Below are 26,400 nucleotides of genomic sequence, written 5' to 3' on the forward strand. Positions count from 1 at the left end.
ATTTTTCTGACTCATGAAAAGGGTTTTGCAATCCATACTGGTTCGAAATTTGAAAGAACCAAAAAAGGGGCATTCCCAATTGCAATTTGGTATGCAATATATCAAAGGTTTGCAACAACAATTCTGGTTGCCAACCATTGTACAGTTACCGACACCTCCAAGCGAGGAGGTACCTGATTCAAAAAGAGATGGGGTCTCTTTGGGACCCTTTCTTCTTTTAGGATCATGGAAACCTTTTTATTTTTTTTTAAGTACCACTGGTTCCTTCAAGGAACATGTGCTGCAATAAAAAAAATCAGTTTGGAAATGTAAACACGGAGATGGTGATTTGCTGTCACCCGAAGGTCACCAGCCCTGTATTAATAGTCAATCGTAGAGGAGAGGGAAACTGCAACTGGCCTAATTAACGGTCATTAGACAGATTTTTCTGCCGCTCCCTGCAAATGGTGATCTTGCGAGTCATACACAGGTCAGCTCACAAAATCAGATAGTGATCACAAAAATTTGGTGTGCAATTTGCAAACAGTATATTAGTATATTTGGCCCCACCTGTGCTTGGGGAACACAGACCTCAACAAGCATTTGCAATGCATTAGGTCTCGCATTAATTACGTTTGAGCTATTGGCATTGCTAAATATTGCAACACCAATTGCAACAAAAGTCTATAAATTGTAGGCCAAAAAGATGTTTATTTTTGTAGCAATGGTGGCATGCTGCGCTTTAGATGGATAGGTTTAAAAGTAAAGTGTGCCATACTGCGATTGCTACAATAGTTAATTGTGGATGCGTTAACAATTGATGTGTGCACTGATGGCTGGTGGTGTGTGTGCGTGTAGAAATTGTGCACTGATGGCTGGGGGTGGGTGTGCCTGGTGAAAACGTGCACTGATGGCTGGTGGTGTGTGTGTGTGTGCCTGGTGAAAGCGTGCACTGACGGCTGGTGGTGTGTGTGTGTGCCTGGTGAAAGTGTGCTCTGACGGCTGGTGGTGTGTGTGCGCGCCTGGTGAAAGCATGCACTGTGACGGCTGGTGGTGTGTGTGCCTGGTGGAAGCGGGCAGTGACGGCTGGTGGTGTTTGTGCCCGGTGAAAGCGTGCACTGACGGCTGGTGGTGTGTGTGTGCCTGGTGGAAGCGTGCACTGACGACTGATGGTGTCTATGTCTGGTGAAAGTGTGCACTGAAGGTGTGGTTGTGTGTGTGGTTGTGTGTGTGTGTGGTGTTGTGTGTGTGTGTGGTTGCTTGTGTTTGTGGTTGCTTGTGTGTGCATGTGTGTGTGGTTGTGTGTTTGGTATTGTGTGTGTGACAGTAATACTTAAAGCATATCAAAATAAAGGAACACAAACATCGAGTTTGTGGAAAGAGAAAGCACGTTGTAAGTCAAACGGACAGCAGCAAAGCATTGAAACCTCTTCAATTCAGATGGGTTGGTTCACGGTTTTGCCCTAAAATAGCTGGGATTTTAGTTTAATTGCATGCACGTTTTAGAGAAGTGAACGTGGAGGCTTGCCCCGTGACGAAACAGCTGTGGCATCAGCAGCTGCCTTTCGACCAGGTTTGTTTGCGATATACAGTACTGCTGCAATAGCAATACAACGCAAGCAGTGTGGCAGACACGGGCGGGGATAGTTTATGAAAAACCCAGCTATGCGGCGGAGGCTGTAAATAGGCACGTTCATCGTGAGTGGAGGGGGGGTGGGTAAGGCTTGCTGTCCATTTGGCTCTGCTGAAGCTACTCTGTGCCTGGGGCGGTGACAGTTCCGGGTTAGCTTGGGTTCGGGTCAGGAGGCCCAGCGATGCGATAAAGGGAACAGCCATCTGTACTCAACTCTTCAAAGATGTGCTAGATTTGATTAAGAGTCCACCAGGGCAAGGGGAGACCGAGAAGAGAGAGATAGTGAGGCTGGGAGTCGATTTGTTGGGAGGCAGAGTCCAGGGCACAACTCATGCCTTAAAACAAGGCTCTCTCGGTATGCCGCTGGCTTCTAAAGTGTTAATTGCAGTCTTAATTTCTCCCCTATTGAGTAACCTTCCTTCCGTCCTCCTTACCTCTTTATCCTTAGAAGGAGTAAGGTGAAAAGCATTGATCACTGAAGCGTGTGTGCGCCTAAGTTCTACCCAATAGTGTATTTTTTTAGTATCTCCCCAAGGTTACCCTATGTATTTAAACTATGTGTTTGTCGAATATTTGCGTGGAGTGGGGCAGATTTGTAACGTGTTTATTCATCAACATCCCCTTCTCATTTAACAGCATATGGGAAACATCACTGTATAACTTCTGCCTTTGTTTGTGTTCCACCTTACAACCAATCACAGAACCCAGTTCAGACATTCGGGGAACGTGCGCTCTTATCTTCTCACTACAGAAACAACCGTGTTAGATCAAGTATGCAACTACAAGGGAAAATTCACCCTAGTTTCATGGACAGAGGTCACAAAAGTATATTTCGCAAATGTGCCTGAAAAGCACGGAATATATGAGAGATAGACAGAAGGAAAGGGAGAAGGGTGAGGGAGAGAGAAAGAGAAGGAAGGGGGAGGGAGAGTGAGGTAGGGAGGGGAGGCAAGAGGGCGAGAGAGAGAGAGAGAGAAGGAAGGGGAGACAGAGAGAGGGAGTATGGGGAGGGAAGAAGGAGGGAGGGAGGGAGGGAGAGAGAGAGAGAGAAAAGGAAGGGCCAAGAGATGGACAGAGGGAACGGGAGAGGGAGCAAGAGAGACAGAAGGAAGGGTCGAGAGAGGGAGGAGAGAGGGGAGGTGAGAAGGAGGGGGAGAAAGAGAGAGAGAGAGAGAAGGGAGGGAGGGAAGAGGAGAGAGGGAGAAAAAGAAAGAGTGAAGGAAGAGAGCAAGAGAGTGAGGGAAGGAGGGGTGGGAAGGGGAAATGGGAGTGGGAGAGGTAGCGACAGAGGGAGAGAAAGAAGAGGGGGGTCTAAAAAAATGACTCTCTCTCCATCAGAAAATACTTAGAAGGTCCCAAAAGCGAGACCTACTGGCTATACCAATGCTTGTTTTGTTTGCAGTGGGAAGAGGCCCAGAGGAAGCAGCAATGGAGGAGCTGGGTGTTGGGGATGTAAACAAATAGGGGCAAAAAGCATTTAGTTGGAAGAGTAACATAGAGAAGGGGGGGCAGGGATGTGAATGGGCAAGCAGCAGATGGCAAGGAAAGACCAAAAAAAGACATGCGCTCCTAAAGAGTGCTGAAAGCAAACGAAACAAGCTTGTGCAAGGTTATAGTATATGTGTTGTTTGTTGTAAGAAGTGTATGTGGTGGTGTGGGTGTGTGTGAGTATGTTGCAGTAGTGGTGTGAGAGCCAGTGTTCGTGCGCAGGCATCACCAGAGGTGAGGTTTTAGCGAGTGGTTGGAATCTTCTGTCAAAAATACTAAGTTTGCTGATTTTTGCAGGGATCTGCAACTCACCTTTTCATCACGGTGGCACCTCTTTGGAGCCGAGCATCCCACACCCCTTAGAATGACAGGAGGTGCGGTCTGCAGCATGAACGCAAGCATTTAGTTTAAATGCCCCAAAGCAAAAAAGATAGCCAGGCTGCTTTGGAATCCATAATAGTTGTGTGTTCCAATGGAATGCCAGCCATCTTAAATGCTGATCATTGTAAAAAGTATGGCGTGCGCACTTATCTTTGGAATCATGTTGGTCAGAAGCAGACAAAGGACTCACCATGCACTATCTTCGGAATGCTCCTGTTTCCTTTTTGAAGTGGGGTAAGTGCTTTGCACAAGCTGCACACTTCTGCCAAAGTGGGGGAAGCACTCCACACGTTTGTGCCACAAGTGAAGTGCCTAACACATGCTGAATATAAAGGGACATTAAGCGCTAGCCACAAGTTGTTTATTAAATGTAATGCAACATACAGAGCTGCCGGGAAAAAAGTGCTTCAATACCTTCAAGTTGAGTTCACCCAGAGCAAGCATCAATCGTAATGTAAACAAGCAAAGCAGTAAAGTGAGGGCTTCGGGTGGCAAATGGTGATCACTTTCGCGGCCGCTTTGATGTTCTCAGTGGCCGCGCGGCTCACTGAGAACATCAAAGCGGCCGCGAAAGGGCTCCCAAAGGCTGCAGGCTGACAAATGGTGCGCCCGCCCAGCGCACATGCACTGTACCCTGCACACTTTGGGAGCACTTTTGAAAGCCCCTTACTTCATATCTCACCAAAGCATCGCTAACGCGATGGGTTAGGCGAGACCTTAAAAAAAAATGTACCCCTAATTTTCCTAGGTGTCACTCAAAATCAGTTCATGCTGCTACTAAACTAGACATTTTTTCTTTGAAATTAAACCACAAATGTGTTAATTCTGGTCAATCTAAGTACATTTTAACCTGCGCCGTAGCTTATTTTTGTTGATAACCATTAGAAATACCTTCTGTTGGTTATTACTTTCGAAGTCTCTGCATCAAAAGTTTGCCAAAGACACCAGTCGTTTTTAGCAGTTCAAGTAAAGTGTGCAGGATTACCTGCAGTCCCTCTGTAATTGGCAGACATGCTAGTAATGGTGGGCAGGGGAAAATGTGAGCCAATCCTGTTATCTGATATTTTTTCTTGACCATGCCCTTAACGGTGAAGTTCTATGTGAGACAGAAATGTCGTTGTAATATCTCGTGGCTGCCCCCACCTTTCACTCCCCTGAACATTGTCGTTGATATCTGAGGTACAGAGTAATATTTCCACTGCACAGCATTTCCTCAAAAAGACTCCAAACTTGACCAGTTACAAAAAACAATCTCCAGCGACCCTGTTTATTTTCAACCTGGGCCCCCCTTTAAACAGGCTTAAATAAATGAAGACATTCTAAAGTGCAGCATGCCATAAATCCGAATTGTAATGCTCAGGATGGGCTCCTCTCCAGTCTCCTACAGCTGAAGTTAAGATTATTCCCTATTACTGTCAAAATCACACTGCGTCTCTGGCACCCGGCCTTCCTCTTTTACTTACCATGCTTCTTGAGCTGTCCTTAGCATTTATCCAGTATTCTCCTTTCCATATCAAACTTAGTCCATTTTCGGATCGCCTTGAGACCGTTCACCATCGTTTCTGACACTGTTGCTTTCTCAGGTGATCTAGTACTCAAAACTTATTATTATGCAGTTAACATGCCAGCTGCATACATATATTGTTAGCAGAACCTATTCTCGGACTTCAGGGGCACTTATTACATGTCCTGTCATATTTTTTACAGCAGCATGCTGGCAGACTTTTGGTGACATCGATCTTGCACTATCTGATACTAAAACAAGAAATAGAAAAGGAAAACGATACTTGTACCAACGTGCCAAACAATAACCATGTTAATAAATTCCTTCATGCCCGCAAGTTTAAATTAGTGCTTACCCGCTCTACATGGAATTAACGTGCATCCGCGATAAAGGAATTGTGCTCACGAAGTAAACGAGTATGGAGAAACCGGGAAGACGCCGGTTTGAAATGACGTGCGAGTGAAATCGCCACAAAAATAAAAGACAGACTGGACTCGAGCGGTGAGAAGTGAAATGTATAGCGGACCAGAGAGGGAGCATTTCTGAAAGGAGTTCTGCCTCCTGATTGGCTGTTTAACTAGAAACCTGCGGTGAGAGGAGCCGACGCAGGAATCGAAACTAGTGGTGCACGCGCACACCAGAGGAGCGGGGCAAGGGAGCGCGAAGACGCCGAGAGGAGGTAGGGGATGTGTGTGTAAGTGCCGGGGGTTGTCTGCGTATGTGTGCGCGTGCGTGTGTGTATGCGGGAGGGGAGGGGGTTCTGTATGTATGTATGTGTGTGTGTGTGTGTATGGGGGGGAAGGGGGGGGGGGGGCTGTATGTGTGTTGTGAAGAGCCTGCCGGAATCGGAGCGCGTGTTGACGCGCGCGACCTGATCCCGGCAGGCTGCTGCTGCTGCGTGCTCGTGACAGTCTGTTGTCCTCTCCCTTTCAGTCATTGAAAGCCAGAATGATGACAATAGTCTCGCTCTGCGACAGCAGGCCTTTGGCCTGCAATCGCAGGGCGAGACCTAAAAAGGGCATTAAAAACACATTCTTCCCCACAGAAGCAAAGTGGCATGGTGGCTAGTGGAGACCATTCACCGGTAAGAGCTCTAGTTCTCTATTCTTCTCTATCACAAATTGAGACAAGACCAGGTGATGAAACGTAGGCCACCACAGGTCACAGGCACATTAAGGTCAGTGTACGATGTTGGGAATTCTATGCATTGCAGCATTTATATAGCGCTTACCACCCCTAAGTGCTGTGTTGAATGAAGCTATTGCGTACCTGGGTAGCACGTTACACAGTGTATGGTATGTGGTTGGATGGATGTTGTTTTTGTTTTGAGCCTATGTGGGAATATTTTCCATGTCATACGTGATGACCACTGAGGTGTGATGATCATGTTATGGGATGCTGCGAGAAGCTGTTTGTTGGATGACGAAGTCTGAGAGTTAGACACGCACTTGCACGGTTTTCAGTATGCTTGTAGATTTTAACAGCTCTGCAGGTCTTTTTATGCTGTTTCTTATGAAATAGTCTGCTTAGGTGATTACTGCACTGAGTTGTCCAATCTGAGATTTTGTGTATGGCTGGGGTACCGAGCTGGCTTGGCTGGAGGAAGAGAAAAGTGGCGAGATCTGTTGGGATGTTCATTTTTATTATCATCCCATATCTGAGTGCCTGTGAGATGTAAAGAAGTGGTCAGATTGTACAGATATTTGGGACCTGGAGTGGTAGACTATTAAAGTCCTACGCATTGTCCAGCAGTGTGTGATAGGTCTCCTCAGTTATTCCATGCCTATTCATTTGGTGATGCTTGCATTTTAGGCTGTACAGTGGTGGGCATGGACAACCTTCATAGCAGATATGTCTTGCATGAAGTTAAGAGGTATAAGTTATAATTTGCTGCTGAACACCACATATTATAGTCTTAGTATTGGTGGTCCATAACTGTGACATATATGCAAGTACAGAACTATATAATGTCACGGCAAACCATAGGTCAGCCGTTCTTAGCTTGCCTACATATCAAAACAGTTTACTGTTTGTTTCCAAATCGTAAGTTGTAAGCTGAGGATTGCTCCGAAGCACCCCTGAGCCCTCTCCCCATCTGCAGTATCCCATAAGGTTAGTGCAGGGCAACTCGATCTTGTAGCCCCAGCCTCTCAGTCCCCTGCAGAGCCCAGTGGTCAAACAACAGAGAAGGTGGTAAGAACACAGACTTGTGCTGTGTTTATGAATCTTTAAAAATGCTGTTTTTCTACCAGTGGCTGTTTGAGTTTAATCTCTTGTCCTGAGTGCAATTGGTACTGTTGAAAACAGTGTTTTTTGCTCGTGACTGTTGAAATTGAACTCTTGGTTTCTGTGAATTTGGTACTGATAATCTGCTGTTTTTCTAACTGTGACTGTTTGAAAGTCTGTCCTAGTTTCCCCTGTTCTATACTTCGGCATGTAAGGGCAACCCCCCACCTTTCTTTTGGGTCTTTTATAAGTAAAAAAAGGCAAACTACATCCCCAGAGTGTTTATGAGACTGCTGAATCTGCTTTAAGGTTTAAAACTGTGTTTGGAAAATGTATGTACATTTTGTATTTGGATAGAAAAAGATATTGTTGAAGTGTGCAAACAGCAGTTCCTAAGTGGCTTAGATTTGGGCCTACCTGCAGGGTGAACCAGGACCAGCGAAGTGTGGATTGAGCCTGTCTGTACCCAAGGAGATTCTGTTCTTCAGGAGCAGCTCACTGTTCCCTGGCTTGTGCTTGAGATCACACGCTCCTTATAATAAGTTTACTATTGGACGCTATAGCTGTGCTCTGATTGGTTCCTGTATCTGCTTTTTCTACTGGGCTTAGGGATTAGGGTTAGGTTTCTGAATATCTAACAGGTCTGGTGCTATGATTGGTCACTGGGTCTAGAGTTACTATTAGGTTTAGGGCTTAGCGTTAGGTTTTTGAATGACTGATAGGTCTGGTGCTTTGATTGGTCCCCGGGGCTAGGGTTTCTTTTGGACTTAGGGCTTAGGATTTGGTTTCTGATTGCTGATAGGTCTGGTGCTCTGATTGGTCCCTTGGGCTAGGGTTTCTATTGGACTTAGGGTTTGGTTTTTGATTGGCTGCTAGGACTAGGGTTGTGATTGGTTGCAAGGGATTGGTCTACTATTAGTACTAGGGCTTAGGGATAGTGCTGTGCTTGGTCAGGGTTAGGGTTTACATTGGCCAAAAGTATCACCTGACCACTAGGGCTATTTAATCTCAGGGCTCAGGGTGTCAAGGCTTAGGTGTTGAGGCTAAGGGAATTTGCCTGTTTGGGAAAGGTCTGATCTAGGGTCAGAAATGCTCCCCATTTTTTCCATTCATCAGAAACCACCTCAACCTATCCACATCCACAAACATATTAATACACTCACAGCAAATGCACTCCGCTCATTTGCTACAGGCATACACTAACCACAATTCACCATTTCAACAATGACCAAAAAACACCACACACCACATTTATATACCCTTCTACCCAAACTACCACACAATGACACCTTCAGTCACAAACAAAACACCCCTTTATCCCATACCACTAACAATCCACACATTGCCAACGATGGTACCAGATATAAAAATAGGACCTTCAGAACTATTCCTCAGTTCACATCTGGACCTAGGCAAGAGTCTCAGAGGACTGCCTTGCTGCTTGTGGCCTGTGATGTTCTTCAGGGGACTGCCCTGCTGGCTGAAGCCTGCCCGTACCCTCAGAGAACTGTTTTTCTTCTTGAGACCGGTTTTTGACCTGAACCCCAAGACCACTATATTGAATCCAAGGGCTAGTTTGCTAGCCTCTTGTCCAGAGCTACAGGGACACAAAAAGTTGTAACAACTTTTAAAGTGCACCTTGAACCAGCCTGAAGTGAGTCTTGACTATCTAAGTGGTGCGAAGAACATTACCTGTCAAACATGTTCTGAGAGCTGGAATGTGACCGGGACCTACCAGCCTACAGATCCACCCAAGGTTCATTGATGGACTCCCTGACTTTGCTGTAGATCCCTCTACATTGTTCTCTGCAGCAGAAACTCCTATTCAGCCTCTCCTCTTCGAAAGGATATCCGGCATCGGGGAGTCCTTGTCAGCTACAGCCCGCAGCTGTGTCTGCTGGGGATTTTCAACTTCTAAAAAAGAGATCGCTGGCTGCCTTGCCCCACTAAACTTAACATTCTCAGATATTTTTCTTTAAAATTTCTTCTAAGTCCAAAGATAAGCAGAGACCTGGCCTAATCCACTTTTTTATCTGATCTGGGTACCATTGCAGTCTGCCATAACTTTCGATTTTGCCCCAGTCTCATGTGACTAGATGTCTGTAGGTTGTGCATTGATCTTTAGGTGCCAGATTGTACTTAAACCTTTACAAAATTCTTGGCTCTGGTTCTACTGCTTATACTTTTTCGTTTTGGTGTCAAAAAATGATTTCCATTCCCCTATGTTTTTCTAAATTTAGGTTGTGTTTTCATTTTATTGCTGTTTGAGACTGCATAAATACTTTACACATTGTCTCTAAGTTAAGCCTGAAAGTTTTTGTGCCAAGTTACCAGAGGGTTAAGCAGTGGTTAATTTAGTGACTTTTTGAGGTTCACCCTGGCTAGGATTGTGGATTTTGCTTGAGACCCGGCACGCATTGCCCTCAACCAACAACTCAATTTCTCACAATAACCTACTAATATTCATTATTAGTATTATATAAAACAGATAGGAAAAAAGAAAAGAGAAGGGTGCAGCACTAATATACATATAGGCACTGAATTTGCCATCCCTTATGCCAGGGGTCGCAAAATCGGTGCAGTGGTAACAAGAGGAAAGTCAACACAACCCAAATCCACACTATATATAAATTTATCCCATCCAGATGTACACTCCCTGCTCATACAATGCACCAGCTCTACCCCCTACAAACTCATAACAGACCCCTTTCTGTCACCTCCAAACCTATATTCAGCCAGCTATCATTTCATTCACCAACACCCTTTTTACTAAAACACACAACCATGCAACCCCTGCACTCCACTCTACCACACATATTACCACTCCCAGAGATCAAATCTAACACACACACTTAACTCTTACCCATTCCCTCTCACACCACATACACTCTTTTCCAAACCACATCATCACCCCCTTCATGTTTCAGCTTCCACACACCAACAATACTTTACATATAAATACTTTTCTTCAAACAATTACATTATCATCTCATCTCACTAATCCTCAAAATCAAACCATACCACACTCACCTGCACAACAAAATACCACAAACACACTACTTATAATACTTTCTATCACAAACTAGAAACATACACTCACTCCCACCCTCTGGACTACACACATATTACATACTCTAGACCAACTCTAATGCCAAGCTTTCTATCTTACCCCACACCTAACACACATACAGAAACACAGTAACTCTCTTTCAATCTTCTCTCATCCTTTGGACGATTTAGAACCTTACAACATGACCTACATGCTGCACCACCACCCCTAACTCATACACCTTCCACCCTAAACAGACACAAACAAAATAAACATCATTCCGCTCTCTTCACGACTTCACATCTCTATGTCTACTGCACAACAAGGCTACTCTACAAAAACAACAAAGCTCACCAACTCACTCGCAACTACCATCTCCGCCACCAACACACACATCAAAATGCCTTCTTAGCCTGCTGGGTGAGAAATATGATCCAGAAAAGCTACATTTTTGCCATCCTCATACAGCTAATACCAATACAAGTCCACAAAATACTGCTCGCTCTTATACAAACCAAAGTCACACCATCACCAAAACAGATGTTAGAAACTGCCTACTACTCAGTGATCGATCACTCGCTAAAAACAAGCCACACATCTTCAACCTTCAAACTGATGCACAACCTGACTTACTCTTCATAACTAAGCCATGGTTGGGAGATGACATGGCTTGAGTATTGCATGAAGCCTTTCCTCTAGACTATCAAATTATCACACAAAATTGTATAGGGAAAAGAGAAGGTTGCCTAGCTGTTGTATTCAAGCAAACATTAAATATCACTAAAGGTGACAAGGTCTCCATACAAGGTTGTGAGGCCCTCTTCACCAGATGCAACATTACATCATCTTCCTCCTGTAACCTCCTACTCTTCTACAGACCTCCACCTAGAAATGCAACATTCCCAGACACACTTCTAGATACAGTTTCAAACCTGATAACACTACATTCCAACCTACGCATTCTTGGTGACCTAAATATTTGATTTGACAAACCCAATATGCCCCATCTGAAAACAATCATCACTGGCCTAGATGCACTGAACCTACACTAGATCATCCACAAACCCACACACATCTCTGGAAGCATGCAATATGTCATTTTTGTAAATACAGAACTAGTTACCTTTCAAACGATTACTCTGGTCACATGGTCAAAACACCATTTGCCAAAGCAACAGACCTTACATGCATCCACCTATTGTCCGTGGAACAAACTCAAATTTGTACAGTTAGAAACACAACTAACATTCAAAATAGATCTAGCCACAATATATTCCATTCAAAAACTGCATGAGTAGCTATAGGAAGCTTTTAATATCCTATTACCACTCAGAACAATAAAACAGGACAAAATAAATCGGGCACCTTGGAGAAGTACAGAGCTAAAAGAGATAAAACAAAAAATGTGAAAACTGTAACACACCTGGCTCAAAACGAACACCAAGCAAGACAAACTTCACCTACAGATATGTAAAAGATTATACAAGTCAGCAATCAAAAAAGCTAAAATAAACATACTATTCTGCCAGAATTCAAAACGTTAAATGTGCAAATAAAGAATTCTATCAAATTCTCAATAGATTTTGCAGACCAATTGCCATGAAGGAATTCATCCCATTACTTAAGAATTCAGAAACAAACTGGCAAATCATTACACAAACAAAGCAGACACGTTGACCTACTATTTAAAGCAAAGGAATACCACCAGCACTGACCCCGTCCCAAAAAAACATGAAAGAGTAGGCTAACCCAGCCTCTGCATTCATTCTAACAAATATCACTAAATGAATTTATGGACCTGGTCGAAACAAGCAGGACTGCCGTCAGCTCTTCTAACCCATTTCCAACATAAACTCTCAGGAAAATTCTTCTAACTACTTCTGCTGCCAGACCGCTAAGCATAATCATCAACAATTCCTTAACTGCGGGAATATTTCCGGAAGATATAAAAAGTCACACATTTGCCCATTACTAAAGAAAACAAACCTGGACAAGCTTAACTCTGACAGGTACAGACCAATTACAAATGGACCTTCCTGGGCAAACTGATAGAAAGATCAGCATTCGCCCAGATGTCACAATTCATTGAAGATAATTCCATACTTTCAGACTTCCAAACAGGATTCCATCCAGGAAGAAGCGCAAATTTGACCTCATTGCCATCTGGGATGACCTTAATAACGCAGTTGAACAGAACAGGGTTACTGTACTACTTCTCTTGGACCTCTCAGCTGCCTTTGACACAGTTGACCGTGACACTCTACTTCAAAGACTCTATGACTTTGCCATGGGTGAGACTGCTTTTGATTGGATCACATCCTAACTTCAAAACAGAACAAATGTCTTCCATACACCCCTTTCTCGTCCAAACCATAATGAAGGGCTCTATCATTTCACCCATGCTTTCTACATGAAGTCATTATCAGCACTGATCAATGAATTTCACCTTAAATGCTATAACTACGCAGATGACACACAAATAGTCCTTAAACTGGAAAGCTTCAAAGACATTGGAAACTCACATATTTTCAGTTGCCTCAGAGCCGTTGATCAGTGGATGACATTGAGCCATCTCAAATCAAATGCTTCCAAAACGGAAATACTCACAAGTGGCAATTTGCATGGATTCCAAGATTGTGCAGACTTTGCAGTTATGTGTGGTAGTAGACAGTGTCAAATGAAGCTGATAAATCCAGAAGCAACAAAGCACCTACCCTGTTTTTGTCCACTGTGTTTTAGATCATTCCAGATGAATATGATGGCAGAATCTGTGCCTCTGCCTGGTCTGAAACTGGACTGTTGGTCTGACATTAAATCATAATGTTGAGTAAAGTCAGAGACTTGAGTAAACACTGCTAGAGCGAAGTGCTGACGCCACATTAGTACATGCAATAATGGCACTCCCCAAGGATAACAAAGCTATGATCAGGTATGGGCCGGGGGAGAGTGCACTGAATTCTTCCCAGTTGAAAAGGGATTTTGCCAGGGGCGTGTTAAGCTCTTTGGGGCATATTACCAAGCAATAGCGATAATTATCGCTATTGCTTGGTTAGAGACAAAATTTTACCGCTGAGCTGCGGCCATTTTTACCGCAGATAAACCTTGGTATTACCAAGGTTTATCGCAAATGCGATAAAAAACGGCCGCAATGCATGAATATCGCTGAAAAGTCCGCGATATTCATGCATTACCGAGCTAATGCTCTTAGCCATGTTATCCACCTCCCATTGGATAACATGGCTAAGAACTGCTCAGGGCAGGTGTTAGCTTTTGGAGATATTCGCGCTTAGCGCGAATATCTCCAAAAGTTGGTAATAGGAGATAGCGATGTTAGCGACTGTTTCCAGTCGCTAACATCTTGGCACGCCCACTTTGCATGTCATTAGTGATAAATATCACTGACATGAAAAGTGGGGCCCAAGATGGTCGCTATCTCCTACTAGCTGTTGCTAACTGGTGTTAGCGACAGCTAGGTAATAGGGAGATCATTTTATCTCCGCTTTCTTGGCTTTTAAAGCCAAAAAAGCGGAGATAAACCCCCTTGATAATATGCCCCTTTGTTCTTTAGTTTATACCTAAATGAGTAGTGAAATACCTGCTTAAAGATCACATCGACACCCTCATTATAGCAGGGGAAAAAGTCCTAGTACTACGGTTTGCGCATGATGCAGTTTTATTGGCATAGACCGAAAATGCAGTCCACAATCTACTAAGGAGGTATGTTGAATATTGCCCAAAAACGTATTTGACTATTAACAGCAGCAAGACAAAGAGCATGGTGTTGAGACGGCCCCCAGTCTCAAGCGATAGAATACAATATATTGTGAGCCAATAGAGTGTGTTAAGCAGAGTATCTCGGGGTACGGTTTACTGAGGATCGGAAATAGAACTGTAAAGTACACAAGGCAACTGCAATCTTAAATCAGACCTCCAGGGCAGTTTTAAAATGTAGCCATAAGGCGAGTGCTAAAAGTATCAGAACGTTTCTACAAATTTATAGGCAGAAGGCGGTAGCAGCAGCACTTCACAGGCCAAGCTCGTGGGGTATGGGAATTGAAACACATTTTAAGTGACTGAGAACAATGTCCTCAGATATTTCCTAAGACTGGTCTCTGTCACCCCTCTGTTAGCACTTTACACAGAGCTTAGACACACACCAATAGCAGAAATAGCGGCTCTAAAATCAGTATTATACTAAATATGAGCTGTGCTGAACCCTAAAGGAGGAGGCTGTGTAAATTTTTTGGAAGATGCCAATTATGCTGGTGCCCACGGTAGAAATACTTGGTTCTTCCACGTAAAACACATATTAGATGAATTGCAGTTGGGGTCACTCTGGACCGACCCGAGTAGCATAAGGCAGGCCACAGTAAAAATTGACAAGGAATGCGATTTTGAGACTAGGCAGGAGAGGACACTTTCCCTGGTTAACCCTGTGAGTCTGTTGGGGCACTATCTATTGCACTTTTGTCTGTTTTGCACTAAACATGTCTATGCACATAAAAGGTGATGTGTGCCCCTTTATAGAAACTATGAGATCAACTTTGTCGGAGCAGTATTTGCATTTTATTTTTGAACAGATGATGAATGTACTTTTAACTCAATTGCCTCTTGTTTATGGGAATCTTGGCCATGTATGAGGGGCCTAGTAACTGCCCAATGGATCTGACTGAACTCCAATAGGACTGTATACATTTATGAACCTCATGGTTCTTATGCCCTTCTTAAAAATGTGTTTACCTGTACTAAAGGAGGATCTTGATTGGTAGTTGCAGCTTTCATGGATGGTACCATTTGTACACGGTAACCCAACATCATTGGTAGGAGATTGTTGTGTTATGGGTTTTTATGTAACTTGGGGTGTGCTGAAACACTACTGTTAGGCAGAATGATGATGGGGATAATATGGTGTTTATGCTCTTTGCTACTGTCCGTTACTGTATACTCACCTGCACGTTATGGGAAGGCAAACCTGCAGCTGCAGGTCTTTTGGAAGCTACTGCTTTTATTGGCTGTATTTCTGTAGGATAAGAGACTGATTTATGTGATTTTATGAATTTATTGATTATTTATCATCATATATTTATTTAATATTGTATGGCGGAAAGCCAACACATTAACCAATGAACTTTGAATATGAGTAAACACTGCTTTCCCAAAATGCTTTCCTAAGAATGGTCCATTTGATATGAGCCTGCTGTTTGTTGAGTTGGATGGGTTGAATGTTTTCTTGTTGAGGAGAAGTCTAATGTAGAAGGTTTTCAGCTCACGTGAGAATGAACCTAGTTTCAGCAACTTGTGGATAACCATCTGGCTATCTGGCCAGACCGGTTGAGCAAAGGATATCTTGAAAGATTTTTGGTGGTTCTGGATCTGAAAGTGACCCTGATGGACTGGCTGCAAATATAAAATTGAGGAAATTCTTTTGTGCCATGGAATTAAAAGTATCTATTAGGACAGCACAATCCAGTATACCCCCAAAAAACTGGGTAATGTAATCTACAAGACTAATATGTTCCTAGAAGATTTATTTCTACTCAACTTAATCTTTATGCTGGTCAGACAAATGATCAAATAACATCAGCTCAACATTCAGGTATAACAAATGAAGTAACAATGTAAACACTTATACCTAGTTTTCTATGAAACCTCGATCATTTAGTTTTTCATGAAAATCGCATCACTGTAGCATCATGTACATTATACTTGATTATAGTCCAAATAACATTTCATGGTATAACAGCAGAACCTCAACAAATCCACACTGATGCCACCTTATGATCCTAATATACACTTTCATTAGGATTTGAGGAGCTAAGAAAGTGCAACAATCCTCCTACCTGTATACATCCAAGACACACCAGTCCCTGAGATATAAATCATAACGTGTCAGTTTTGAATGAGGGACCCAGAGCAGTGTTGTAAATATTGCTAAAGAGGACAAATTGTCAATGTTTCGGTCTCATATTGCACACTAGGTGCTCAAGATTATCCTTAGGACACAGTGCTGTGAGGGAATGAAGCTTATCAGAACTTGCTGACAAGTCAGGTCTGCATATGAATGAAGGGCTCCACATATGCCCTATGCATCACAATGTTAAAGCAATATGTGATTCGGGAACTCTAATTAGCATCAACGGCTACAATGGTCAAACACATTTGATCCCGTAGTGCGTGGTTATTGAAAGTATGCATTGATGGATGATTATTGTTGTCTCTTTATATGGTGGCTGATTCATGTGCTGGTGTGCTTTTGTTAGTATTCTCTTTTTCTAAAAAAAAAAGATATTTATTGGATGGTAGCGGTATACAATTAGATAACAATCAGTAAGACATTAAGTGGTCCGATACAGCACCCAATATGCAATGATACATCAGTAAGTTCAGAGTGGCTGGCTATAGTATGAACTTCAGGTAAACGAATGTAGGGCATGGGTAAGTGACCAACCTACTGGAGGGGTGTGTTCCAATGTTCCCTTGGGTGTGCCCCGTAGGCAACAATTAGAGGGGGAGAGAGGAAGGGGTCAGTGTCCCCCAAGTCAAGATTGTGTGTTTGGGGATCCCCACACCTCCAAAAATTAAAACTCTGCCGGTGAAGCCCACAGCATGTATGTAAGGTCCCAGTTCTATGCGATGACCACTAGAGTCACGCTCGGTCGCCGCTCCTTCAGGGTGGTCACCCATCCAGTTCGGGTTCCAATGCTAATATTATTATACCCCATCTGGTGATGTGGTTGGTGCATCCTGCATGTCAACCGAGTTGCCGCAGCATGTTATCCTCTGTGTTTGTCCTGCAGTGCACATCACTCTGCCATGCTGCGAGTGGTGGTGACGAGTCTGCCCTGCAGTGTATTGCTATTATCCACCTCGCCAGCGCCAGTCCCGCAAACCTACTTCCAGCTTTGTCCACTTTGGGGCGTGGCATCAGAACAAGTAGCCATGTTTTGGAGATATGAATGTAGTATCAGCCATGACTTGTGTAATATATGTGCACATTGTGATCCAAAATGTCTGCAGGACCTCGCATTGGCAATGCATGTGAAAAAAGTCTACGTGTTCTGCTCCACACCTGGTACATGCGTGTCACCATGACAAACATCTGATGTAGGCACAATGAGGCGAAGTATGTAGAGTTTGAATGTAGCAGCTTCAATTGTGCGTTCCTTGAGACCCTCAAGATGTTGCTCAGGACCTTGCTCCAGTCCACCTCTGTTAGCACAATCTGCAAGTCCTGGCTCCAGCAATCCTTCTAGCTATTTAGATTACCAGTTGCTTGGATCAGTGCCCCAATATACATTAGTGATCCTGTGGAGTGTGAGGCCCAATGTCAACAGTACCTGCAGTATCAGGTTCACGTATGGCTGTTTGCTCTGGTTACCACATGTCTCACCAATTGCCCCCAACAGCGCTGAATGTGTCAAGAACTGTCCAGCTGAGATAGTATATTGCCACTGTAATCTCCCTGTAGGCTGCCGCCTCGGGCGCTGGGGATCGTGTTTGAGCCTCGGTGTTGGCTCAATATTTTCTAAATATTTGTATATTTTTGGAAATCACTTATTGTTCCAAATACAAATGCACACATGTAATAGAAAAAAAAAGCAGCGATTTCAGCTCACATAAATTTACAAATGTAATTGAAAACAAATAAGCAGCCATCTTAGCAATCTTGTAGGGTGGTGGGGACATGCTCGTACTGTTGTGGGAGGAATGAGGGGGTGGGGAGAGAGGGCAGAGGGAGATAAAACATAAGAATTATAATTTAAAGAAACCAAAAAAAACAGCGATCTTGGAGGAGTGGGAGGGCAAGCAGTGTTGTTGGAGGTACCGCACAGTGACATTAGGTGAAAACAGCTGCGAAAGCTAAGTACACAACACTTAATAGAAGAGGCAGGCCAACACAGAAAAAAAAGTTTTCTTGAAGGTCTCTACATAGGGTCATGAGTTACAACACATGTAACAGGGGCAGTCCCACTGGGAGGATACAACAGAAGACAGGGAGGTACTAAGTAGGGACTAATACGCCTATTAACGTATCAAAAACAACTATTTTAAAAGGGCAGGAACAGAAGCCAATTGAAAAGATGGGCGGAGCTTCAGGTCCATATCTCAACACAGCATATCTCGAAGAGACAGCACAAGCGCTGCCTAGGCAAGACCTAACCCCCGATGCTGCAGCTGCCTTCTAAAATGAGGGGCACTGCATGTGAACTTTAACCTTTGTGCTGGTTTAGCTACAAATTGTTCCAGAGTTCTATTTCTAGTGACATTTTAACAACTGTTGCTTTGTTTAACATTCAATAAATCACTCATGACACGGTTCTGTTTGTACATTTACTCTCCATTAAATTGAGTTTCTAGTTGAATGCTCCTTTACATTTCCTGTTTAAATGCATTTCCGTTCAAATGTTTTCTCTAGTTTTTGATGTTTTAGTGTCTCATTAAAAAATGACTTTTCTTTAATAAGCATTTCCATGACTTCTTCCTCCAATATGCTTTCTATGTTCATGCTTTTCTTTGAATTTCCTACTGCCAACTGTAACATGACATTAACCTTTGTTTTTTCAGTGAATTTCCAAGTTTTTTTAATGTAAAGAGAGATATTATCATACTTAACTAAAACGTAACTTAAAACTTTGTCTTTTCTAGTAAATATATCTATATGTATATTTATATATATCCTCAACACGCCCGCTGCCAAGTACAAACAAGCCCCAGAACGCTCAGGTTCACTTTTAGACATCTTTATTGTAACTCACAACAGGACGGGTAACACATTTAAACCGCAGCATCAGTCTTTGTCAAACCTTCTGCCGTCGCCATTGGCATACTTTTTATACATGTTCCTGATGTTTAAAAATTAAAGTGGCAGTGCAACTTTTATCTTTAAAGTGATGCATACAAATAAACCCACTTCGCTCCTACCTTGAAAAGTTATGATTTCAAACCGCGTGAAATAAAGTGACAATTGCCTCAAACATTTACCTAGAACCTTCAATTAGCCTAGCAGAGATATAACATTGACATTTTCGACAATTCTTATATAAATACATATACATACATACATACGTGGGGTCTATTAGGGGCTATGTGCCTGGGTGTAATACAACAGCATGCTATTCACTCCAATAATTATAGCTTTGAAAGATGCTCCCACATTCTACCAATGATCATCACATTGCTGATAAAGAGCAAGTGCCTTTTCCCCTATATTGCTTCAACTCCTGAACGCCTTAAAAAACATGGCATTGTTGTTTCTTCGGACTCTACAAAATTCTGCTAGAATAAATAGAATCTAATTTCTAATAAAGTGCTGTGCATTTAAATACTATATAAAACGTCAGGAATTTTAAAATTATAAATATGAATTACAGGATGAGTCTGGAGAGAAATTGATTTAGAGAATAAAATTACTTGAAAAGTGGCCTCCTAATTCATTACAAGTCGAACAGAGATTTGCATCACTGTATAAATTCATAGATTGACATACATGTCTTCTTCGGTGTTAAGACCATTTGGAATCTTCAAATTAAAAGTAAAATATATCTGGACTCCAATTGTCTTAGATATCTTTCTCTATTGCCACCTCTCAATCTTGCCGGCACCTCACCTTGCACAAAGTACTCCAAATTCTTAACATTGCTGTCATGCACCAGTTAAAAGTGTCTTAATACTGGATATGACTGGTCTTTGTTCTTAATGGCTCGAATATGTTGTAAAATCCACTGATGTGCACCAAACTAGCACTGCCTATATAAGAGTTTAAGACAACTACATCTGAGTACATATGTGGCAAATTCACTCCTACATGTTAGTGGCTTCATGATCTGCCATTTTCTGTTGTAAAATGGCAAGGGCACCTCTGTAATGTTCATGTCATAATTTCATGCTTTACATTTATGGCATCATCTGAATCCACTACTACCACTCAATCATGTTTCCTGTTGTGTCATCCCTGGACTATTGACTACTAGATCTTGTCTCATTGATCTGTCTTTGCGAAAAGTTATACGTATTTTTTTGTGTATTTTGGGCCCTAATGAGGGATCACTACATAGTAAGTGCCAATGTCTCTGAAAAATGTCTCAAATCTTTTGATGTTGCATATTGTAATCAGCGATGAAGTGAAATATCTGCTCAATTGTATCTGGTGTACTTGTTCTGATTGGGTCTGTAAAGATCAGTTGTTCCCTAGGTTTCAAATTAGCTTTGCGTTAGGCTGCTTCTAGGATGGCTTTATTGTATTATTTTTTTTAACGGAATTTTATATAGTGCGAACTTGACCCAGTATCGGGTATCAGAGCACTTTACATAGCACCAGTTATGTTACATGAGGACTCATAGATTTTTGTTAGGCACGGGGAGATTAAATGATTTGCCCAGAATCACAGGATGTTCAGCATCATTGCCGAGACTTGAACCTGGTTCCCCAGATTCGAGGTCGACCACCCATACCCGTTAGGCCAACTCCTCTCCCTCTTGTGCTTTAAACCTCTCTGTGGAAGCGAATTTAGCTTTTTGGACCAGCTCAGGACTGCTACAGTACCTTCTCATGCGGAGATTTTCTGCGTATCGAGTACAGTTCTTTAACTTAGTGGGATGCAAACTCCTAGAATGCAGCACAGTGTTGCCCACAGTGCTCTTTCTGAATGTTTGGGTCTGTAGTTTTCCATCTGCCACTTATATTTTTAAATCTAAGAAGTGTCCTTAGGAAGAGGTGTGGCGCAGCGGCCAGGGCGACTGACGCTGGACGCTGGGGATCACGGTTCGATCCCCGGCTCCGGAGGCAGGTGTCTGCTCAGCACCATGTGATTCTGGGCAATAGCTCGCTTAATCTTCCGACAGCCCCCAGTGCCTTGACACCTTCGGGTAATTGTTCGCGCTTTACAAATACTGGACATTTACATTTACTTCCTTGTCACTGAGATGTGCAGTGAACTGTAGATTAAGATAATTGTTGTTCAACCTATTTAACCTATGTCCGAAAATCTTTGCTGATGATTTTCTGCCATGCCATAGGACAAAAAGATCCTCGATTTAGCGAGACCAGAGTACCACATTCTCAGTCATCTCTTTGGCATTTTCGTTAGCCAACACCTGCTCCTCCCACCAGCCCATATGCAGATTCGCATAGATGGGGGAGAAGCAGGTGCCCATGGCAGTACCCCTCATTGGCTGCTACAGGTCCATGCCAAAGAGAAATATATTGTTGCATAAGCACCACCTCAGTATGCATAGCACCATTTTGGAGTGTTTGTAGAGTGGTACCAACTGTTGCTTCGTTAAACATTCAATAAATCACTCATGAAACTGCTCTGTTTTGATAATCAGTGACGTCACTGACCATGTCATGAATGATGTAATATGTGACATCATCAGCAGTGGATTGCGGGCGCGCGAGTTATAGTTAGTACAACTAACTATAACAGGGGAATTTCAATGGTTTTATACGAGTGAAATGTGTAGCTAACTATAACACCCCTGAAACCTATGTTTTTTTCAGTGAATTTCTAAGGTTTTTTAAATGCTAATTCCTAACTATAACATGTCTGAAACCTATGGCTTTTTCAGTGAATTTCAAAGATTTTGTAAATGCTAATTTGTAAATATTTTTTACTATATATTCTAACTACATTTTTTTATCTTTTTATTTATAGATGTTATTTTTTAAATTACATTAGACATTTTTTTATTAATTTTTTTTACATAAAATTCTTTTTTTTCATTAGTATACATTGTTCATAATATACTTAAATTATTTTTCTTTTTTTTTCTTTTTTTATGGAGTTGCGCACTGTTATCCTATGGGTAGAAATTCACTTAGCAGATAAATAATGTTATCGTTACCTTTTCTTTCACAGCGGTGGATCCTGGATACAGCACTGCTACATCTCCTCTAAACAGTTGAAAGAATGCAAATGATCAAAGACGCGCGTAAGCCCACATTTTTTTTTTAATATCGCTAGAATGCGGGCATCATACGCGCACCCCGCGATTTTTCCCAAAAAAAGAAAAAAAATAGGGGCCCTGGGAGACCTTGTGGGACCCCCGGAGGAGACCTAGAGGATCAGGGTGTGTCTACTCTCCCCCTTTTCACGTTTTAAACACACATTACACATGCTCCTTCAGCCTCCCTTGTACCAGTCACAGCCATGAGAGTGTTCGTATCCACTTCTTTGTAGGTGAGCACTGTTTTAAGAGTATTTAAATGAATTATTCTGAACAATACAGCGTAAATGCAAATTTATGTTAGATTTGGCAATGCTGTTTTTAAGCTTGTTTTCCTGGTTTTTTATATTGTTAAAGTTAACTTCGTAACTTTAGTTTCTGTGCAAATCACTTAATCCTGGGGAGTTTGTTTAATTTGCCACGCGCCACGTGGCCGCTCCTACAGCAGTGTGCTACGTGCTGTTCAATTGAATGCGATGTAGTTTTTCTCATGTAAGTAGTGCGTCACGTGCCCCATGAATTGCAAAAGTAATGTTTTTGGCAAAAGTGTATTTTAGCACGGTTTCCAGCTCTTATAACTTAAATATTTTGCCTTGGTAGGCGATGTTTCTGGGCAAATTACTTAATCCGGCCGCATATCATTTTTCAAGTAGTGCGTCACGTGCTCCTTCCACCCCATGCACTGGACATGTAATTGCTTCATCAATGTTGTATTTTACCACGCTCTCCATGTTTTTTAATAACCTTAAACTTAATTTGCCCCCTGTTCTATCTCATTATACATATATCTCAACCATGAGATGTACTGGTCGCCACAAGCTGTCCTGCCCATACACTATACCACGTGGTGGTGAACAACTCGACACACCAGATCCACTGACTTCTCTCCATATGTTATCAGCTGAAAATTGCAATGTAAATAAAGTGAGTGACCAATCTCGGCCTAAACATTTGTATGATGCAATGCTATTTCCTATTTTGCTTGCCAAATATATCCCCTGATAATTACTTTTCATCCCCAATCCTATTGAGAACAAATGTTTTGATGTACATTTAAATTAATCTTGGACGTATGTACAACATAATCATTTTAAACTCTTTTTTCAGTTTGCAGAATGTTTGTTGCCGAGGTTGAAAAAAACTATATCCTCCTTTTCCAGCTCATTACACCGATGTCTCAAATATGGCATTTACTAGTTGTCCGAAGCCATGCACATTCACACATTTTTAACGGACAACGTTAAGGTAAATACTCACAGTATGACTACTCGAGGGAGTTAAAAAGTAACGATATAAGTACTTGAGGGGTTTTCGGTGGCAAATAATGTCAAATTCACACTTCTACGAATGGGTCTGATACAGGGTGGATCTCGGTATAACTAATGGATGATTAGGTTTTAGGATGGCATACAGAGCTCCCAACCTTCTTACTTTTTTTCTTAAAGGGTTCCAAATTGGGGATGAATATTAGGCTGTGCAGTAGAGGTTGACGGTGTTGCTCCACTGGTACTTGGACCTCCTCATGAAGCAGGAGGAGCCTCTCTCAATCTCCTTAACTCTTCTCTTGCAAAGTTGACCGGATTCTTAGTCTGCAAGTGCTTCCGCATACTTGCAGTTCCACACCAGTCCTCTTTATTGGGGTCTCCTTTTGAAAGCAGTCTTGCATATGTGGCAAGTAACTTTTCTTGCATTCACCTTTTTTAAGACTTGTAAAAATTAATTTCAAAACATTCAATAAATACGGTGTCACTATGCATTGTGTCAAATGCTTTGTTAAAAATATGAAGAAAATGTTCCCTTTAATTGTTGTTAAAGTCTTTACAAAACATTTTGAAAGGAGAAAGTAGGAGATGAATAACAGAGGTACGACGTTATATCTCAAACTGCAAAAATTGATAAAAAGGGTGGACCAAAGTCTGCATGTACAATGACAGTTGAAGTGTTTCAGCCACACTGGAAACATTTAAATATATATATATATCGTCAAGTGTTACTTTGACTTGTAATGTTTGACCTCATTTAGTCACATCAATCTAATTTTAAACACTAATTTTCTTTTTTGCTTTGCAGATTAACTACAATATTTCTTTTAGACTCCATATTATATGTTGTTTATTATATTGTTTTGTTAGTTATAGTTCTAGTTATTTATTGTATTGTTATCTTTTAGTTATAGTTCCAGTTATTGTTTTAATAAAAATTCATTAAAAAAGTACATACGTCTGGTTTTTTTTTGTGGGGGTAGCAGTCATCAATAGAAATGATATTTATAATTTGAAGTATAATTCTTAGGCTAACTCATTAGCAAAATAGTGTGGTGAACTTTTAACCTCTGTGCTCACGTAAGTGTTCCATGAAATGTTACTATGGTAACAGGCAGAAAGCCGTTTGGGGGTAGGGTTAAAAGTTACTGGCTGTACAAAAACCGTTATATTTACCCAGGATCTTCTACATCACAGAAAGGAAAGCAAAGTAAAACAAAACACTGTGTACCAGATTTACAACCCCCTTGCACCACTTTCGCGTCCAACCCTCCCTACAACATTACAAGTATGTGGGCTTCAACGACACCCCTCAAGCACCGGGAACCACCACCCCCTGAAATTTGTGTTTTACGGGAGGCAAACTGCGTGGCCTATGTTTATATGTATTCACATGCCACCTTGCGTGATGCACCACTAGGATACAGGAGGCCTTCAGCCCATGAGCCGCAGCGTCAACTTGACCGAGACCCGAGATAAAAGTTGAAAGATCAGAATCAGAGCCTAAATATCCCGAACCCGCTGTTCGGAGTGAAAACCCAAAACTGCGCAGAGTCCAGAACCGCTCTGATGAAGAGGAGCTCTGAGAGGGGCACAGGTGCGACTTCGGCACGTTGATGGACAACCCCAGCAGGTGAAAGAGGTCGACCGTAGTCTGGAGGTGGGAGTCGACTGTCTGGGGCGAGCCCGCCTTCAACTACCAGTCGTCGAGATAGGGGAAGACTGGAACACCTGATCTGCGCAGATAAGTGAATAAACATGTGAATAAATCTTTCTACTTTTCTACAAGACTATAGAATATTGTCCATATACCACAACAATCTGCGTTTCAATATGCATGGCATCTATTAAAGAGATAGTGTACATTTTACAGATGAAGGAAACCGAGTCTTCTTCATGAACTTTAGACTCTGCATCGGTTCTTACTTATGATTGCTAAAATCTCTCAATAAACACAAGGGCTCTTTCTAGAACCACCCAACATCTATACACATAAGCTTGATATATATCTCAAAAATACATGCTTCGGTTTTTTCAGCGACCAAATGCGCGGCTCCTACGCGCATATCGCAACTTTTTCTGTAAAAAAATGGTCTTACTTTTTTTGCCCTACGGGTCCCTATGTCAGCCCCTGAGCAGGCCTAGGGGGTCAGTGTGTGTCTAACATGCCCCTGTTCACGTTTTGCCAACATATTTCACTGACTTTTTCACCCTCGCTTCTACCGAGGCACAAAATGGCTGCCAACAGGTCCGGGTTTCGAATGTTTACAACCGCTTGACAGCCAATTAGAATTCAGCGCGTGATCGGAACGGTGCACTTATCCTACGAGGCCAATCCTCGCACAATCCGCGGATCTTCCGCGCCCATAGATATATAAATGACTTTAACCGTAATTTTCAAATAAACTACTTAACAGATTGACACCCGATATGCCAAAGACACAAGTCGGAACTGAGGACTACCTCTCTGCCAAATTTGGTGTAATTCCGTTCAGCCGTTCGAGCTGTAGCCGTGGCTAAATGTCCTATGAGAAATTGCATGGGGAGAATGCGTTTTGGGACCCCCCTTTTTTCTCGGCCCCCGCTTCACTAATCAACCCCAGGGAAGGAGCGGAACTGAGCTGGCCAAAAGTTTGGAAGATTTCAAGAAGATTCATCAATCAACGCCAAAGTTATTGGCAATAGGTCCTAACTATAACTACCTACTGGCGACCGCCAGTAGGTAATATATATATATATATATATATATATGAATCCACCATCCCACTCCAATGAAGAAGAAGGCACGTACTCGAGGAAGTCAGGAAGTCAGGTATGGCTTTCTTTAATGTCTCGGGTCTCGACCCCTTGGCAAGAGAGACGTGTTTCGCCTTCACAGAAGTCTCAATCTATATATATATAACCCAGTAGCGGTAGCCATGGATAGTTATAT

General features: G+C 42.3%; 1 protein-coding gene across 1 annotated transcript in view; it reads right to left on the bottom strand.

Annotated features, from left to right (window-relative positions):
• Nucleotides 1-26,400, bottom strand: part of LOC144761711 (kinesin-like protein KIF28) — a 982,011-nt gene that overhangs the window by 953,970 nt on the left and 1,641 nt on the right. The window lies entirely within an intron of this gene.

This window comes from Lissotriton helveticus, chromosome 6 (assembly GCF_964261635.1).
Source record: "Lissotriton helveticus chromosome 6, aLisHel1.1, whole genome shotgun sequence".
Lineage (NCBI taxonomy): Eukaryota > Metazoa > Chordata > Amphibia > Caudata > Salamandridae > Lissotriton > Lissotriton helveticus.